This window comes from Periplaneta americana, chromosome 15 (assembly GCF_040183065.1).
Source record: "Periplaneta americana isolate PAMFEO1 chromosome 15, P.americana_PAMFEO1_priV1, whole genome shotgun sequence".
Lineage (NCBI taxonomy): Eukaryota > Metazoa > Arthropoda > Insecta > Blattodea > Blattidae > Periplaneta > Periplaneta americana.
In genome coordinates, this window is record NC_091131.1 from 128002724 (window position 1) to 128022404 (window position 19681).

Sequence of the window (19681 nt, forward strand, 5' to 3'; positions counted from 1 at the left end):
ATCTATAGCAAATTATTGGCCTCATCTCGCTAAATACCATCTCGATATTACCAATTCCATCGAAGCTAAAAACCTAGTAGTTGATACAGCGTCGTTAAATAAACAACTGAAAAAACGTTCCTTATGTTGATGGGCCCGTCGATAGAAAATTTCCCAATGGTAGTATATAACGAAGTTTAGTTTATTCTGTAAAAGTTATTATTTACATTGTTCTATATCAGCGGTGATCGAAACTGGAAAGGCTGTGATTACACACGAGACACGGACTAAGAAGTAAAGAGACGGGGGAGAGGTACTTAACATGGAAACTACAACCAGTGGTGATTCGTGCACATGCTGGACTGATCATTCCGTAACTCATTCGCTGTTAACAGTATCTCTGTAGGTAGAATGTGCTTTGGTAGGATGTGTTTTTTATAATCGTGCAGTATATTCATTAATCTCAATAGCTTTATTGTAAAGAAGCAAAGAGTTCTACATTAATGTATGAATAATTTAATAAATAGGGCTAGGATTTTGATGAAATTGCATCTTTTTTCTAGTAAGCCAGAAACAGTGCTGCTTTAGTACTTATATGTTATGTGATAAACTGAATGTTTTAAAACATATTTGTTAGGGCATTTTTTTGCATTTTTTACCTCTTACAACTCATAAGAGCATTTTTTTGTTTTTTTTTTCCGGTCATTTTTGGGATATTTTCACTTAATTTTGGCCATAAATCCTCATTATTAATGTAAAATATTATTTATTTCCTTTGACATTTTTCTACATATTTTTTCAATTAATACCCATTATTTTGTATATCATTTTAATCGTTTTTCTATACAAATATTGTCATGAATAATTTCGAGGGAAAAATTGTTCCGGGGCCGGATATCGAACCCGGGACCTTTGGTTAAACGTACCAACGCTCTCCCATCTGAGCTATCCGGGAACTCTACCCGACACCGATCCAATTTTTCCCTCTATATCCACAGACCTCAAAGTGTCATTTTAACGTAGTACACCTCCACGTAATGGATCAGTCCAACCATCCCTTCCCTTCCAACCATTCCTCTATACCTGCTAATTCCGAGAGTGGCCTTGTGGTGGACTACATGGAAACTACATCAGGTAAAATATTTAATTAAAGTGTACTACTTAGAAAAATTATGTAAAATTAAATAAACTTGAATGTTGGTACTGGAATTTAATTTAATTACAAGTCTAAATATTAATATTCCTACTAAGCCAAATATGCAAGATCAATTTTAGGGCATTTTAAGGGCATTTTTGAAAGATTTTTAGTTCATAAATGCATTGTTTTTAGGAAATTTTTTCATGATTTATAGGTCATCAAAATCCTAGCCCTATTAATAAGGAAAGAAACAGACCTCATTTGTAAGAATAGTTAGAAATAAACAAAATCATTTTTGAAACAGATAAATACTCGTATATGAACTTAGGGTACTATTCATAGACATTTCGCTAGCCCGCGCTACAAGCGTGCTAAACAGGATTCATATCATATCGCTAACATTGCTTTATGAATACGAAAAACGTTAGTTCGCTGATCATCCACCGAAAGCCCGCGCTAAGAATGTCTATGAATAGGACCCTTAGTGTTTGAAAGAAGACCTTTTCCTTCAATTATTTTCTGTACATCTCTCGCAAAAGGAAACAAAATTCGTCGAAATGTTAGACAGGGCAGTTCTCAACTGCGATGTAAGGTTTTCGTCCGTAAGGCGAGTCCTGCTTTGTGTTTGATAAGCGTAACCTGTGAAAACAGCTGTTCGCGTAAGATAAGACAAAATAATATCTTAGCAGCAAATGTTTTAGGCACAGAATAACTAAGTTTAATATTCATACACGTTAGAATTAGAATTAGACCGTTAACATCCCGGTGCGGGCAAGGGCCTCCTGTACAGGTTGGCTTACAGTTACGAGTGCCTCGGGTCAGGCATCCGTGACATATTTCATACAGAATAATAAAATTATAACATCGTTTACTGATCAACAAATAAATAAATAAATAAATTAATAATAATAATAATAATAATAATACCTTTTACGTTTGTGTATTCAGTGTAACATTTCTTGTAATGTCTTTTGATGTTTCTTCAAAATACTCCTAATTGAACCTCTGAACAAAGCAGAACAAAAAAATCCTCATCCGATTTGTTACGAAACTTTGCTTTCCTGCTTTCAGAGGCAGAAGGTTTGTAGAATGACATGATTCCGCCACTGCCTGTCTTCAGTCCTGACAGTCCCTGGCGATGTGCGCCTGGGCCAGGCGAATCCATTTAGTTTCGCCAAGGGGTGTTTGGGTTAGTCTCTCGCTTGCCGTCGGAGCGATCGGATGTGCGGTAGAGCGGTATGTTTCTAGTACAATTAAACTGTACTGCATTCCTTTATCGACCGCTCGCCCTTATCTCTACTCCGGAGCTCTCCCCACCACTACTATTACTTCCCCTCTTTCGCGTCGCTGAGCTGTCAGGACTAAATAATTCGTCTGTACGTGAATGGGACAGACAGCAATGTAGAGAAAAATCCCTTTACCGATTTGAATATCTGTGATTACACAATGTAATCACGACACCCGTTTTGGTCACCGCTGTTCTATATAATATTTCGAAATAAAACTTTTGCCCATTTACAGTCTGTAAACTCCTACTTAACAGACGAAAATTGCAGCCAACCTTCCACCATCTTCTACTAAAACAATTTTATAAGCTGTTCATTTTATGTGGCTCAGAAAAGTTAGTATTATTGTTATTTTATTATAAGAATACCAACAAATCCCTTGCGGTGTCTGAGTAGTTAGACCTTCAGCCCATCACGCAGGCTGTACGGGTTCGAGTCCCAGTCAGATATGAAAATTTTCAAATGAACAAATAACACTTGTGGCGGATAGGGTCGCTAATGGATTTTTCTCAGAGGTTCTCCCGTTTCCACACGTTAGGCATCAACATCATTCCGTCCGATCTCCATTCCGTTATCTTTTCTTAGCAGTCCTCGAAAGCAGGCTAGCGACGCACGGGAGGAGAATGGCGCTCTATAACCTTTGGTTGCCTGCTCGAAAGCTATAATATGCAGCGAACCTTAATGTAGTAGAGATGGGGTGAAACGTGATTTTTTCACTCATCGGTGAAGCAGTGACAGCTCATTTTCGATCACGTGACTTTAATCAGTGATCCAGTGATTAAAAGTGATTTTAAGTTGTCAGTGATGACGAGAGAACAGCGCTATAGAGCTGTCTTGGATCAGCTGATCACTGGTAGAGCAGTAATCTACTGAGTGCGGGCGATTGGGAGTGATTTCTCACTACGAAGAGCGAGCAAACAACTGTTTTGAATTACTGCTCAATATGATTATGATTGTAGATGCATTAGTGTTAAAATAATGAAAGGAATAAGATATTATGGGTGCATTGACAGTGCAGAGAAAAAATATAACTCAGAAAAAAAACATAATATGATGAAATCAGATGCATTAGTTGAGATTATTTGCGGAATTTAAAAATAAGAATATTTAACTTAAATACCGGTATTATGTAATTTTCATTTGGCTGCATATATAATAAAGGTGATAAAATGATAAGTGTGGTTGAACAAAGTGATACTTGTAGGCCTGCATTATTATATCAACCTTAACAATTCTAGCCTCTCCCTTATATATAATGATAATGATAAACAAGTGGCTTTAGTTTGCAGGTACAAATACTTTCAAAATATAAATCGTTTTATGCTTGCCAGTACATTCTAATGCACTGTTGTAGCCACCCTTCTTTTGGTTATTTAACGACGCTATATAAACTACATGATTATTATTAGTGTCGATGGAATTGGTGATGAGATAGTATTTGGCGAGATGAGGTGGAGGACTCGCCATAGGTTATCTGACATTCGCCTTACGGTTGAAAATGTGAGAATCAGCCCAAGCGGGAATCGAACCCACGCCTGAGTGCAACTCCGGACCTGCAAGCAAATGCACTATGCTGGTGGCCACCTTCTTGTTACTAGACCTAATTAATTTTTTCTTGAATGAAAAAAAATTCGATTTTTTAATTGCGCTTCTGTAATTTCACCAAGCTGACTAGTGAAATTTTTACCTCACTGGTGACCACCATAACATTTTTAAAGCCTCGCTAATCCACTAATTACCAATATAATATGAGAGAGGTCCAGGACGAATTAATAGAGAAATGGTAGTTCCTCTAGTATTGCGTCATGGACCTCTCGAGTGTTACATTTGGAACAAGTGGGGGGGGGGGGCAGAAGGGCTATAACAGAGCATTAGAATATATAGCTAACTATCGAACTATTTTTATGTTGAAAGTAATCTAGTTCTTAAAAATCTGCCAAAGAAAATTATGCCATATCACTAAATTGTTCAACCCAGCACTGAAATGTCAATATTTTCCTTCATCACAAATCATTACAAGCTTAAAAAAAAAACACAAAAACAAAAATCCATGTAATGTCAAGCAGTTCAAAAATTGCTCAACAGATGGCAGAAGACTGCAATGTAAGACATTGACCTGTATGTTGAAATCACTGAAGAAATAGTGATATGTTACAGTTGTTTTTGGTGCAATGAGTAAATCACCGCTTGATCACTGTTTCACTGGTTAATGAACAGTCCACTCACTGCAGTGAAAGTGATTTTTAATCACCGGTGAAAAATCGCTGCTAGTGATTTTTTCTTCTATCTCTATAATGTAGTCAGCCGCTGTGGGTCGGGAATACTCCTAGCTCGAGGGCAAGCACAGTAGATCTACTCCGTAGCGCCCCATCTCCAAATTCAATTAAATTAAATTCAGTACTACAAACTGTTTAAAGTCTCAACCAATCTTCTAAAGCAGGCCTGCACAAGGTTTGCGCTCTCCGAGCCGGCTCACAGCTCATGAGCGGAATGCAGATATTAGCTGCGCTCTGTATAAGGGTGGACTGGAAGAAGGGGTGATCTCGTACAAAATGTACACAAAAGGAAGTACTATTACGAGTGTTTATGGAATGAATTCCCGTTCAGTGTTTGCAAAACTATCTTGGATTATTATTAATTATACATCTTTATTATTAATTAATGAATAAATAAATGTTTATTTTACAGAAATAACAAATTCTATAGCTACTTAAATGTACAATATCATTTTGTTATATTTTTATTTATCAGTATATGGAAACGAGGTTTTATGCTGTTGGCAGCTGAAAGGAACAGCAACCTACTGATCGTAATGAAACATCAGTTACAGATGTTCGATGTCTGCCTTTATTAAAGTTGATTATAGAAAACAGTTGCTCACAAATATAAATGTTGAGCCAACCATAGCAATCATTTTCACAGCCAGCCTGTGTAGTCGTGGATATTATTGCTAATGTTTAGTCTTGTAAAACTCAACCAGGCTAGTAGCCTAGTATTATTCAAACGAACTTTAGCCCTTAGGTCACACTGAAGATCAATAAGTTTGAGCTGTAAATCTTAAATGTTATGTTCCGTCTTTTAGATTCTTCCATACTGTACTGTAGCAGTAGGTAAGCAACGTGAAACAGTTACTGAGAATAGGCCTACACACCGCACTCCACTAGATAACTGAGTGGTTGTTTCCCTCTCCTCTACCTATAGCAAGTCTATGTCATTATGACGTATCTTCCTCTCCGTTTCGGCGAGCGGTAAACACCGCTCTCCCGCTCCCAAGGAGCGCGCGCGCTCGTTGAGCGCTGTTTGTCCAGGTATATTCTAAAGCAATGCTGATGAAGGCGAGTTTTAACTCGCATCGTTAACAGACCACCACGTTCTCTTAACAGCAAGACTTGGCAACGTTGTCGTATTTCTTCGGAGGGAAACTCTTACTGGCCGAAATTCACAGGCGAATGTTCAATGAAGCAAGTAACCGTAAGAATCAGTAGAGCAGGCGCCGAAGCATGAATTTTTATGTATGGCACTATACAAGCAAACAATCAAATAAGATAAGTGTTCGCGTAGGCTTCCGCGGCTGGTGTACATGGTGTGTGGATAAGCTTCAGGGCTTCTACCGCGTTGTCTTGGTGTTATTGGCTGACGTTTCGATCGCTGTGTTGTGGCCATCTTCAGAGCAGTTGTTGGAAGCAACAACACAGCGATCGAAACGTCAGCCAATAACACCAAGACAACGCGGTAGAAGCCCTGAAGCTTATCCACACACCAATCAAATAAGATATTTATGAGCATATTAACAAAAACGACGTTGAATAATTTCAAGGGAAAAATTGTTCCGGGGCCGGGGACCTCTGGTTGAACGTACCAGCGCTCTACCACTGAGCTACCCGGGAACTCCACCCGAAACCGTCTCAACTTTTCCCTTTATATCCACACAATTCGCGTGGGCTGACGAAACGCCAGAGACCCACAACGAGTGCACACAATCTCTGTGTGACTTGGAATTGTGGTTTTCTGTTAACGTACACAGTAACGTATATATTATGCAAATCTAGTCTTTCAGGTGAAGCTCCCTGTAAAGCAGATTTGTATAATTTCAAGGGATCGATACCCGGCCCCGGAACAATTTTTCCCTTGAAATTATTCAAATCTGCTTTACAGGGAGCTTCGCCTGAAAAACTAGATTTGCAAAAACGACGTTTTTTATTTAGAGAGTTTTAGCTTTCTTTCTCCATGAATGGGTATCGGAACAATATCGCAAGAAAATTCAACAGTCACAGACACAAATGCAATGATGGCATGACAAGAATAACTGCAATTGGCATGTGCACAGCATTCACAAGTGTGGCTGCTGCTGCTACACAATATAGTCCTAATTATTTGATATCAGCACGCATTATCCTGTTTATGCACGAAGTCCTCCAGACACAGAGTAGAAAACAAACACGTTCGCAATAAATCAAAAGCTATTAAACGCACATTGCATACGTAAATTAGTGTCAAGTCCAGCTTAGTTAATTAGTTGACGATTTCTTAACACAGGGGCAAGAGACCGTTCTCCAGCACATTCTATAAAATTTTCGGTAGGGGGCAATTTCTACAGAGTGCTTTGGTTTCGGCTTTTATTCTAATTTAATCAGCGCACTATTATTGTCACATCATCGTATAATATCACCCCTTAACAATTTCTGTAGTTCAAAAGGAATGTTAAATAATTAAAGAAAATACGAAATAAACAAGAAAATGGCATCCTTATTGACAGGAATATCCATTACCCCTTTTTTATTATTTCATTTACAAAATACAGCAAAATTCGATTTCCGACATAGACTTATCCTGTGAGATGATAGTCGGAAGCTTATAGTTATTCAATTACAAACAATATTATATCCTGTGGATATGGTGAAATCAACTGAGAAATAAAACCCACCACAAGTGGCAAAATATAGTAAATTCAATAGTCTTTCCTTATACAAAAAAAAAGTATGAAAACTTATTCCTTATCTACCTATTTAATTAGTAACTGAATGAATGAATGAATGAATGAATGAATGAATGAATGAATGAATGAATGAATGAATGAATGAATGAATGAATGAATGGAGAGGGTGGCTGAGTGAGTGAATGAATTAATTAATGGGGATCTCTCATTAGGGTTCATACGACAGTCCTTTATAAAGGTCCCGATGAACGTACAAGAGGGCCCCATTTTATTTCTTTTATATAATGAATATGACGAAGAAATATATGCGGGAATCATTTGTGTAGAAGTTACCCGGCAATTCCCTTTTCGTGAATCGTGGAGAAATCCTTTTATAAAAAAAAACTCAACCAGGCAACTCATCCGAAAAGCAATTTGAACCTGAGCCCACTCTTTTCGTAGTCAGACGAGTTAACCACTACTTCATAGTAGTAGACAACGAATAACTGAGTGAGTGATCAAATTAATCAATTAATGACTCATCGATAACTATAAGCCTGCCGTCTGCCTACCTATTATTGAAGTAAAAGAGGAACAGTGTTGTGATCAATATTAAAACTTGATCAGAGTTGCCAGATAAAGGAAATGCAACCGTCGTACCAACTCATGAAAATTGTCGTACTTCACCATAAAATTGTTGTACAGGGACATAATTTTATTTTTACTTCAATTTTTATTGTACCTGAGTTTTCTAATGTACTTCACTCCCACCCCTTCTACTAATGAAGTTACAACCGTCCTCCACACAGAACCAAAGCTGCATATGCAATCAAAGTGCCTTACGGTCATAGTAAACAATATTGAGTTAGTGAGTATAGTACGTTCCAGAAATATGGTCGCGTTTTCCAGTGAAGAAAGAGCTTTCAATATTGAATCATTTTCGCACAGATACTGGGCGTCCGTTTGCTTACGTCGCATCCTGGTTTCCCCCACCTGCTTCTGCTCGCCCCTCTGTAAAGGCTAGTGGGTGGGCTGTCTTAGCTCTTTTTTGACGACATTTTCTGTTAGGAATTGGATGTCTGCGTAATATTGCACAGTTCTTTCAAATAACTTAAAAAGGCCTCGTTAAGTAATTAACTGTCACGTGATTCCCCCCTTTCTACGATCCTGCGACATAATCACTTGGACGGACAGTAGATAGCATGTCTGAGTAATTTTATCTTTTCAGATTGGACAGAAGTGAAGACTGAATTTACAGTATGTAAGGTACTCTTTTATAGAGTATGTACAGAATTATGTCAACATGAGTTACTGGTAGGAAGGAAGAAACTGGAAATTGGAATTAGGTACAATAGTTTATAGTGCGATAATATGCACAAACGAACTGAAGCCTGTATCGAAATGAATGGCCACCATTTTCAGAAATGTGTTTAAATATCCATATTATGATTATTTTTCAATTTAAATTCACTCTCTATATTGTACGCTAATGTGCTGTAGACAGTATAATATATACTGCATAATGAATACGTCCGCATGGATAACTCAGTTCATGAGTAAAAACACTTATTGTTAATAGTGTATTGTATTTTGATTAAACAAAAGCCTAATGAAAATGATCAAACTCAAAATCCTGATATTTCCTAGTTTACGTAAATGGATGGACAATTTTTCTTCCCTCCTGTACCTAGTAAAGTGTTTTGTTCGTATTTTACGCCAGTATCATCAAACTCTCGGAGTGGTAGAGGGCTGGACTCGCATTCGGGAGGTCCGGGGTTCGATCCCAGGGGCCGGCAATTCTAACTGAGGTTGTTCATGGTTTCCTCAGTTATTTCCAGGCAAATGCCGGGATTGTACCTCTTCAAAGTCCGGCCATGGACGGCGATCCTTCCCTTAATCCTTTCATATGTGTGAATGAATGATGTGTAATGTCTTAAATGTTTGTGTTGTTTCGGAGGTGGCCCAGGCATTGAGCTGATCCCTCATCCGGGGAGGCCCTCCATGTCCTTGTGTGGTCAAAAAAGTATGCATGTGATCCATAGTAATTCCTCTCCCGACAGGTCGCGGTCCTGTAAGGCCCGGGTGGCGTGGGTCGTGTAAATGCACCTAGAAGGGAGAGGTTAAACTGAAAGAAAGAAAGAAAGAAAGAAAGAAAGAAAGAAAGAAAGAAAGAAAGAAAGAAAGAAAGAATCATAAAACTCCGGTCGTGGAAGTGGGGGTAGCAAACGGTGTTTCCGGTTCTCAACCGTTAATCCGAAGGTATAGCCAGATATTAGAAATGTTAGTAAAAATAAAATGATGTCCCGATACATTTCTTACCTTTATATGTATGTATATATATATATATATATACACATACATATACATATAATTACCTCAACCCATTAAGACCAAATGCTGGGTAACTTTCGGCGCTGAACCCAGGACTCATTTCGCTGGTATTATCATATTCATCTCATTCAGACGCTAGATAACCATCGCAGTTGATAAAGCATCGTAAAATAAACCAATTATATAGACTATAAAAATTCTACCTCTAAATTTTAATTTTAGTCCCAATAATTAAGAATACTACTAATTATTGTTCACATCCACAAAGACACCACTGCACGACTTCTTAACCCTACAGTGGTACTATTTCATTGATAAAATATGGAACATACAAGAAAGATAATTAAACCAGTATTACTATGATATAACCGCGCCGTATTAGCTACATGAAACCTAGAACTCATGATGACAAATTAAGCCCTCTAGTAAAATAGTGGACCATGTCCATATTTCGCATTTGAAAAGAGCCTTTTAGTTCATTAACTGGTTTACTTTGCGCATTATCAATGGTATACATAAAACAGTTAATTAGGAACTTTATATGTATACCGTTGTTGTGTAAAATAAATCATTTAGTGAACTAAAATGCAGGTTTGTTGAAACGTAAAACATAGACATGGTCAACTATTTTACTCAAAGACTGAACTATTGTAACTTGCATGGCAAGCGTAGTCACCAGATTGATTTTCGAAGTATTTTTCATCCCTTAAAAGCGTGTATCTTTCATATTAGTCAAGGACATGCTGTATGAAGAAAACTTGTCTAAAAGGAATGAATTAATCGTTAATTTTATTCTAATTATAAACCAACATAAGTTCCAAAATAATTTTTCCCTTCAGTGAAATAGTCGTACAAAATTGCGTAGGACATGAAATGCGGTCGTACCACGTACAATTAGTCAAAATAGTCGTTTGCGTACGACTATAGTCGTACCTGTGGCAACCCTGATTCTTTATGTACTCTATAATGCAAGATATATGTAAGTTAGGCTACATTAAGTACTTACATTTTCGTTGTTAAAATCAAACATTGACTCTTGTACACACAATCCACTACGAGTATTTACCTTCTTGGAGCAAAACTGACACTTGAAACTCGACGTCACACAAACATTAAGCTTTTCTATTTTAATCAAATTTGCAATGGTATTAAGAAATACAGATGACACTCGCTATCTAATTAAAAACGGCGGGCGTTTAATATGACTCAAGTGTCGGGACAAACTAACCTGCTCATGGCTCGCTTGTTTGCGTACTGGCGACTGCATGCGGCAGCGATGATAATGAAAACACATTTCCTTCTCTCCCACTACACTTCGGTACTAGCATACGAATATCAAGACTTTTGTTGGCAATGCGCCCTTCCACAGTTTCAAACACCGTTGATACGCAGAATCTCCACATTTCGAGGGAACAGGGGTTGAATGGCTAAAAATGGCAGAGTGCCTGACAGGCTGGCTGAAACTGGCTAACTGGCTGGCAAGCTGACTGGTCGAAATTGACTAGCTAGTTGACTGACTGAATAAATGACTAACTCATTGACTGGCTGGTTTGCTGGGTGATTGAATGACTGACTGGTGATTGAGTGAGTCCCTGACTGGCTGATTGACGGACTGATTTTCTGACTGACTGGCTGGCTGGTCGTCTGATGGACTATTTCCTGACTGGCTGGCTGTCTGTCTGTCTGCCTCGCTGACTGAATCTCATCTCTAAATTATCACAAAGCTACAGAGAAAAACTCTCACGTCTTTCTATTATAGCTACATCTACTCCAGGATAAAATATAATCTCTTGGGGTGCAGCAGATCAATTCTTAATAGATAAAATTCTTATCCTACAAAAACGAATAAAATTAAAACAAATTTTCAAAATTATACCTCGCGATTATTGCAAACGTCTATTCAAATAACAAAAGATTCTAACACTTCCGTCCATAAATATCTTAGAATGTGCCCAATATGCTTTCAAACATAACAATTTATTCAAGCCAAATTCTGATTATCATTCTAATGATACTCGAAACAAGAACGCCATAACTCTCTCTAAGCATACTATGAGTCCTAAACTTTCTGAATCGTCTCACATTTACCTATGTTCCAAAACCTTCAATTCGCTTCCGACCAACATATGCAGTCAGAAAACAGAAAATTCCTTTCGAAACTCTCTTCAGCATTCCCTCCTAAACCACTGTTTTTATAAGTTGATCGAATAATTAAAAAACGATGTACAAACGGATAACTAATGTAGGTAGTCTAAACTCAGCATATATTTTTTCCACATAGGTTTTTATCGTACTCTATTTCTGTGCCTCCTGTTCTGCAATATGCCTCGATTTATGTTTTCTCGAACATTTAATCACTGTATGACTCTGCTCTGTTACTATAGGGCAGTGATGTCAAAGCAAGCGCATTTTTCTGACCTTGGTGTCGTGCGCGGGCATCAAGCCTAGGTATGGAGGGAGGAAGGTTTATGTATATGAATAAGCAGCCTGTTGGATTAAGTAAACAGTGGTGTACAAACTTCAAACGGAACGTGAAATTTTGTGTCGTTATTTTTATATGGCTTCTTTCTGTTTGATATTATCTATACCAAACCAAACCGAAATACCAAACTGAAATATATGCACGGACTAATTGAATCAAATGTAAACACTAGGGACATGTGAAAAAATATTAACTCAATGGGATTTGGAAATACAAAAGGACAGACACAACAAATCAGCATCTCATTAGAACGCCTCAATGAACACTTCACTACTCCGCCAATTAACAGCACTGACCATACCACACAGCGACAGACAATGGCAGAACCTCAGGTAGTTGACCCACTCAGAGACAGATTTTACTTTTCATACGTTACACCTATTGACGTGAAGAAAGCTCTTAAACGGAACAAATCTAAAGCGACAGGTTCTGACGACATTAGTATCGCAATGATAAACAAACTTATTGACGTAATCTTACCAACGCTGACACACATTTTCAACGTTTCGCTGACGACTTCCATTTTTCCTAAAGCTTGGAAAAATGCCTTTGTGCGCCCTATACCCAAAGTTAAAACGCCGACTACTCCCAACGACTATCGACCTATTAGTATTCTACCTACCTTATCGAAGGCGTTAGAGAGGATAGTACACAGACAACTCATTGACTACCTAAATAGATACGAACTCTTGGACACATATCAATCAGGTTTTAGGACTCGACACAATACAGCGACTGCACTGTTGGAAGTAACGGAAGACATCCGAAAAGCTATGGACGAAAGTAAAATTACAATACTGACACTATTTGACTTCAGCAAAGCGTTTGACACTGTAAATATCGATTTACTGACGAGAAAATTACGATCACTCCAACTACCAGAAAGCACAGTCTCTTGGTTCTCTCTTATCTCAGCGAACGTCAGCAGTGTGTTTCCATTGGAAGTCGAACTTCCTCATGGCGTATCGTTGATTCTGGAATCCCACAGGGATCTGTTCTATCACCACTACTATTCACTATTTACGTAAATGACATCCCTTCGACTCTACTGCACTGTAAGCATCACCTTTACGCAGACGATTTACAAATCTATATCCACACAACCCCTGACTCACTCAATGACGCAATACACAATCTTAACGAGGACCTTCAATCCATATCTGCATGGGCCAGAAAGTTTGGTTTGACTCTCAATGCAAGAAAATCACAAGCAATCCTAGTGGGACACCAACGTCTATTATGCAACATTACTCCTGCTCTTCCAGTCAAGTTAAACGACACAATAATCCCTTTTGCTTCCTGTGTTAAAAACCTTGGAGTTTACTTTGACAAGCATTTAAACTGGAATTATCAAGTAACCCATATTATCAAAAAAGTGCTTTCCATACTACATTCCTTAAACAGCATTCGAAAATTCCTTCGGCTATCACTCAAGAAAATACTAGTGGAAACACTAGTAATGCCCCACTTCGATTATTGTGATTCTCTACTGACCGACCTCAATGTCAACCAGTCGCAAAGATTACAACGTGTTCATAATTCTTGTGTTCGCTTCGTCTGCGATGTCCGTCGCGCTGACCACATTACCCCATCCTTCCAAACTCTAAACTGGCTACGGCTTAACGAACGTAGAAATTTTCATTCTCTTGTTCTCCTTTTCCAAGTCCTTCACACCTCTACACCTACCTACCTTGCCTCCCGTTTCAGTTACCTGTCATCATATAATAATCTCTTCACACGCACGCAAAATAGCCTCATACTACCCATACCAACACATAAGACTTCATCGTATTCATCATCATACACTATCTCGCTTTCGCGCTTGTGGAATACCCTACCCAGTGACATCAGAGACTGTCGGAATTTAGTAGCGCTCAAAAGCAAACTTATTAAGCATTTTCTTACTGCGTAGATTAGGTTTAATTTTTACTTAGTTAATAAAAAAAATGTTTTCTCTCTTCTTAATTTTTACAATGAACTGTCTAGCTTTTATTAGTCTGTTAATTCGTTTAGTACTTTGATTTTTATTGTATTTGTAAATTCAATATTAATTCTAATTATAATTATAATTGTATTCTTTATATTGCAGTTGTAATCCCCTGGTAGAGGGGAAGAGAAGGCCTGATGGCCTTATCTCTACCAGGTTAAATAAATAAATAAATAAATAAATAAATATATTGTCTATAAAACAAAAGTACTAACACTGATTTATTAATATTGCACTTGTGTTTTAACCGTTAATAATATAATAAAGAGTTAAGAAGGAATATTAACATAAATTCCATAGTAGTACAACTATACTGTACTTTGTGAATGAAACACATCATTCTTAAAGGAAGTGATATCCAAAAGAAAGAGATTGAGTATGACATGATAAGTTGGAATTGATATTGATGGTATCTTTAGCCTTGTAAAAGTAATCAATAAATTAATTAAAACAATATTATAGTACAAAGCAAAGTTACCTTGGTATATGTTTTAACTGTAACTAATATTACATAAAAAAAACTTTTATCGCATTATGCTTTTAAAGTGATATTGGTGCGCAACTTCCTATTATCAGAATATTAAATTCTTTTCTCGAAATCTGCTGAAGCTATAGAGCTGACAACACATGGGCACATGTCTTTTGTTTATGATGTAACAGTAGTTGCTTTGTTAATTCATTTACTTACAAACATTTTCCATGCGAATATTTTCAAAATTTTCAATACACTATCTCCAGCAATACGTATTTACGATATATTAGATTTACGAAAACATTAATACTTGTAAGGCTACTAAATAAGTATATCTGAAAATTTCACTTGTCTGTAAAAAAGTTGAGAAAATATTTCTTTTGAATAAAAGAGTAAACTTGTGAAAAATAAGCATTAAAATTAAAACTTACATTCTTATAACGTACTTACAGTTCTCAGACAAATCTAAAAATTAATATGGATACAGTTTTAATAAATTCTCTTCCTTTTATCCATTGAATCGGTGCTGGCCATCACTGTATATAACTCGACTATTCAGCATATACTACCTCTTTCGTCTGTCTCTTTCCTTTCCTCTGTAAAGCGCTCAGGCTCTCCTGAGCTCTAAGCGCGCGCTTGCGCCTATGGGCATCAGTTGACATGACTGCTTTAGGAGAACAACTTAGTAAACTCCGTTTGTCTGCACATGCGTCAATCTTAAAAAGAGTGACACAATACACTATTCACCTCCTCCTTTCTAATTGTCAGCCAATACGGAAGGCGTTACTTACTTACTTACAAATGGCTTTTAAGGAACCCGAAAATTCATTGCCGCCCTCACATAAGCCCGCCATCGGTCCCTATCCTGTGCAAGATTAATCCAGTCTCTATCATCATATCCCACCTCCCTCAAATCCATTTTAATATTATCCTCCCATCTACGTCTCGGCCTCCCCAAAGGTCTTTTTCCCTCCGGTCTCCCAACTAACACTCTATATGCATTTCTGGATTCGCCCATACGTGCTACATGTCCTGCCCATCTCAAACGTCTGGATTTAATGTTCCTAATTATGTCAGGTGAAGAATACAATGCGTGCAGTTCTGCGTTGTGCAACTTTCTCCATTCTCCTGTAACTTCATCCCTCTTAGCCCAAATATTTTCCTAAGCACCTTATTCTCAAACACCCTTAACCTATGTTCCTCTCTCAGAGTGAGAGTCGAAGTTTCACAACCATACAGAACAACCGGTATAACTGTTTTATAAATTCTAACTTTCAGATTTTTTGGCAGCAGACTAGATGATAAAAGCTTCTCAACCGAATAATAACAGGCATTTCCCATATTTATTCTGCGTTTAATTTCCTCCCGAGTATCATTTATATTTGTTACTGTTGCTCCAAGATATTTGAATTTTTCCACCCCTTCGAAGGATAAATCTCCAATTTTTATATTTCCATTTCGTACAATATTCTGGTCACGAGACATAATCATATACTTTGTCTTTTCGGGATTTACTTCCAAACCGATCGCTTTACTTGCTTCAAGTAAAATGTCCGTGTTTTCCCTAATCGTTTGTGGAAAATAATCGTAAGTAAGGCGTTACTTACGTAGACTTTAAATGAAGAAGAATATTTTCACATTTTATATACTTAATAATAACTACAAAAAGTAGTAGTCAGATTCTAAGAAGGAAAAAAGCATGTTAAAGAGTATTATTTGCAGATTTTTAAGATGTTTGAGTCACAGCAATACAAAGAAAAATGTAAGATTTCTTAATTGAGGTTTGTTCTATACTACTGTAGTGTGGGAAAACATGTTTTTGAAGTAGAAAAATCGATCAGCGATAAACTTTTTTTCTTGAAGAGTTAAATGGGTAGTTCCAGTGTATGAAATCGTCTAAATAGATTTTACTTTATGTTTGAAAAAAAAACCCATGTTATTAGAATGAGTCAACAAAATATCATCGCTTATTAAAGTTTATATCTGACTGCTCGCGGCCCGTCAAGTAGCGCGTATATAAATATTGTTTATATTTAAAACCCAACCATGCTTTAAAAATAAGCAGTTATTGTTTTTTTGTTGGTTTCATTTACTTAAAGGGACAGACTAAAATGTTAGTCAGTTGCCTCCAGTCTTTTCAATTGGATTTTTGTCACAGAAATTGGGTCCCCTCTTAATGTAAATGAACGATTGTGTCGCCACCTTTTCGCAGAATATGGAAAAGGTAAGTTGAGTACGTTAAAAATAACGAAGAGCAATATTTTTCTAGTGCTAATGTAATAGACAGTGAAACTGACAATAATTTCGTTAGGAGAATGTTTAACTGATAGCAGTGATGCATCAGAAGACTTATAAGTAGCGACAATGGTTCAGATTAATGGAGGGAAACTCCGACTCCGCTTCCAGCGCAGTGGTGAGATTTAGTAACCACCCTTAGCGGAGTTTTGCCAGTTGTTAACCTATAGTTCTAGGAATTATTGTTAATTTCAATTAGTTGTAATGTGCCATTTACGAGTAATTAAACATTAATTTGTACTGTAGATATTAAATTTAGTTACTTGTAATTTGCTATTTATTTTGAAAATTCTTTTACATTGCTGTCAATTTAGTTTGCTTGTGATTTGTGAATTGCTATTTATTTTGAAAATTCATTTCTATTATTCTTAATTATAGTTAGTTCGCGATTTGCTATCTACTTCAAAAATTTATTTGTACTCTTACCATTAATGTTACTTAGTCTGTGATTTTCTACTTTAATCATTCACCTATATTGCTGTTGTTAATTTTACTTAGTTTGCAATTTGCTATTTACTGAACATTAATTTGTGTCTATTTTATTTTGCTTGTCATTACGATTTGTCATGTAGTATATTATTGTATAATTTTATTATTGCATCTTATTTATATTCCATGTCCAAACACTGTATCTGTGTAATGGAAAATAAACTACTACTCATATTACTGACCTATTGACTGACTAGCTGAATGACTGACGGACTAATTGTTTGCCTGCCTGGCTGACTGAGTGACGGACTGATTGACTGCCTCGCTGGCTGGTGACTGACTGACTTCTTGGCTGTCTGAATGACTGCCTGACTGAATGATTCACTGACGGACTGCTTGCTCGACTGGCTGATTGACTGACTGACCTACGGACTGATGGCCTGACTGGCTGACTAAATGACTGACTGACGGACTGATTGCCTGACTGAATGATTGACTGACGGACTGATTGCCTGACTGAATGACTGACCAATGGACTGTTTGCCTGACTGAATCATTGACTGACGGACTGCTTGCCTGACTGACCTACGGACTGACGACCTGACTCACTAAATGACTGACTGACTGACTGACTGACTGACGGACTGCTTGCCTGACTGAATGACTCACCGACAGACTGACGGCCTGTTGCCTGAATGGCTGACTAAATGACTGATTGCCTGACTGAATGATTGACTGACTGACGGATTGATTGCCTGACTAAATGGCTGACCGACAGACTAACGGCCTGACTGGCTGACTAAATGACTGACTGACGGACTGATTGCTTTACTGAATGATTGACTGACGAACTGATTGCCTGACTGAATGACTGGCGGATTGCTTGCCTGACTGGCTGGTTGACTGAATGACTGACCGATGGTCTGGCTGGCTGACTAAATGACTGACTGACGGTTTAATTGCCTGAATGAATGACTGACTGATGGACTGGTTGCTTGACTGACTGGCTACTTGAAAAAGTGACTGACGGACTGATTGCCTGACTAGCTGACTGACTGGCTAACTGAATGACTGATTAATGCACTGTCTATCTGACTGACTGGCTGCCTGAATGACTAACGGATGGACTGATTGCCTGACTGGCTGCCTGCCTGACTAACTGACTGGCTGGCTGACTGATTGATTGATTGATTGATTGATTGATTGATTGATTGATTGACTGACTGACTGATTGATTGATTGATTGATTGATTGACTGACGAATTAGTTGGTTAAATTGGTTAATCGATCGACTGAATAACAGAGAAAGAACGGGGATAAAAAATAATAGTGTTGAAAGAATTGCTTCTGTGACCACTCCAAAAATATCGATACTGTGCATGACATGATTTTGGATGATCGAGAGATCAGGCTCAAACGTATACTAGAGAATTTGAAATTTTTCGATGAACGCATCTTTCACATCGTAAATACGATATTGTTGAGAAGGTGGATCTAAATACCTCAACGCTTATCAGAAACGACTCAGACTGACTTTTAAAGTCGCTATGCAGTAATTTTGAAGACAATTCTTCTCGTTGGATCGGATTGTAATATGAACGAAACATGAAAAAATATCAAAACAATGGAAACACTTTGGTTCTGTCAGTCCAAAAAAAAATACTTAGTTACAAATGGCTATTAAAGAACTCGGAGGTTTATTACCGCCCTCATATAAGCCCGTCATCCGTCTCTATCTTGAGCAAGATTAATCCAGTCCCTACCAACATATCCCATTTCCCTCAAATCCATTTTAATATTATCCTCCCTTCTACGTTTCAGCCTTCCCAAAGTTACTGTGGTTGCGCCAAAGAATCAGTCCAATTCCAAGGCTCATGTTGAAATTTCGTAACAAGCCCTTTTTTACGGTGATGTATTGGTAGCCCTTCGCCCAACCCAATCTGGAGAACCATTCCTTATCGGCTGACCGCGACTGTTTATTCAATATATTCGCAGTTACCCTTCATATCTCGAAGCTGTCTCTATCCGCAACCTGAGAATGCGCCATGCCGTGGTGATAGGAACCCACAACACATGGGTCCAAAAAAAAATTGCGTTCAAAAGTCGTCAGGAAAGGTCCTCATTGCTGAGAGAACTGCATCAGTTTTACGAAATAAGTCATATGACAATAAAAAAAGACGAAGCTATTTGGTTGGAGAAATGATTCTTTGACAAAAACCTTTCTGAAAACTTTATCATTTTATTTATCAAATGGTCTTGTAGAAGACGTAAAATAATAAAAATAGTGTCACAAATCTGACCTTTTTCTCACTTTCTCTCTCATCCGATTGATGCCTGTAGAGTTATGAGGATGGTTATCGGGAGGAA

The 19681-nt window shown here is 37.6% G+C and overlaps 1 protein-coding gene across 5 annotated transcripts in view; it reads right to left on the reverse strand.

The window, feature by feature from the left end:
* The window catches only part of LOC138715323 (serine-rich adhesin for platelets-like), a 1148033-nt gene that overhangs the window by 1068821 nt on the left and 59531 nt on the right, over window positions 1-19681 (reverse strand). For 3 of the 5 annotated variants that reach the window (XM_069848110.1, XM_069848109.1, XM_069848106.1), the window contains exon 1: window positions 10656-10910. The exons of 1 other annotated variant lie outside the window; for it this stretch is intronic. The gene's annotated coding sequence lies outside the window, so the exon portion shown is untranslated. Of the gene's footprint in view, window positions 1-10651; window positions 10911-19681 lie in introns of those variants that run through there. One more of the 5 variants, XM_069848107.1, reaches the window with a different exon arrangement.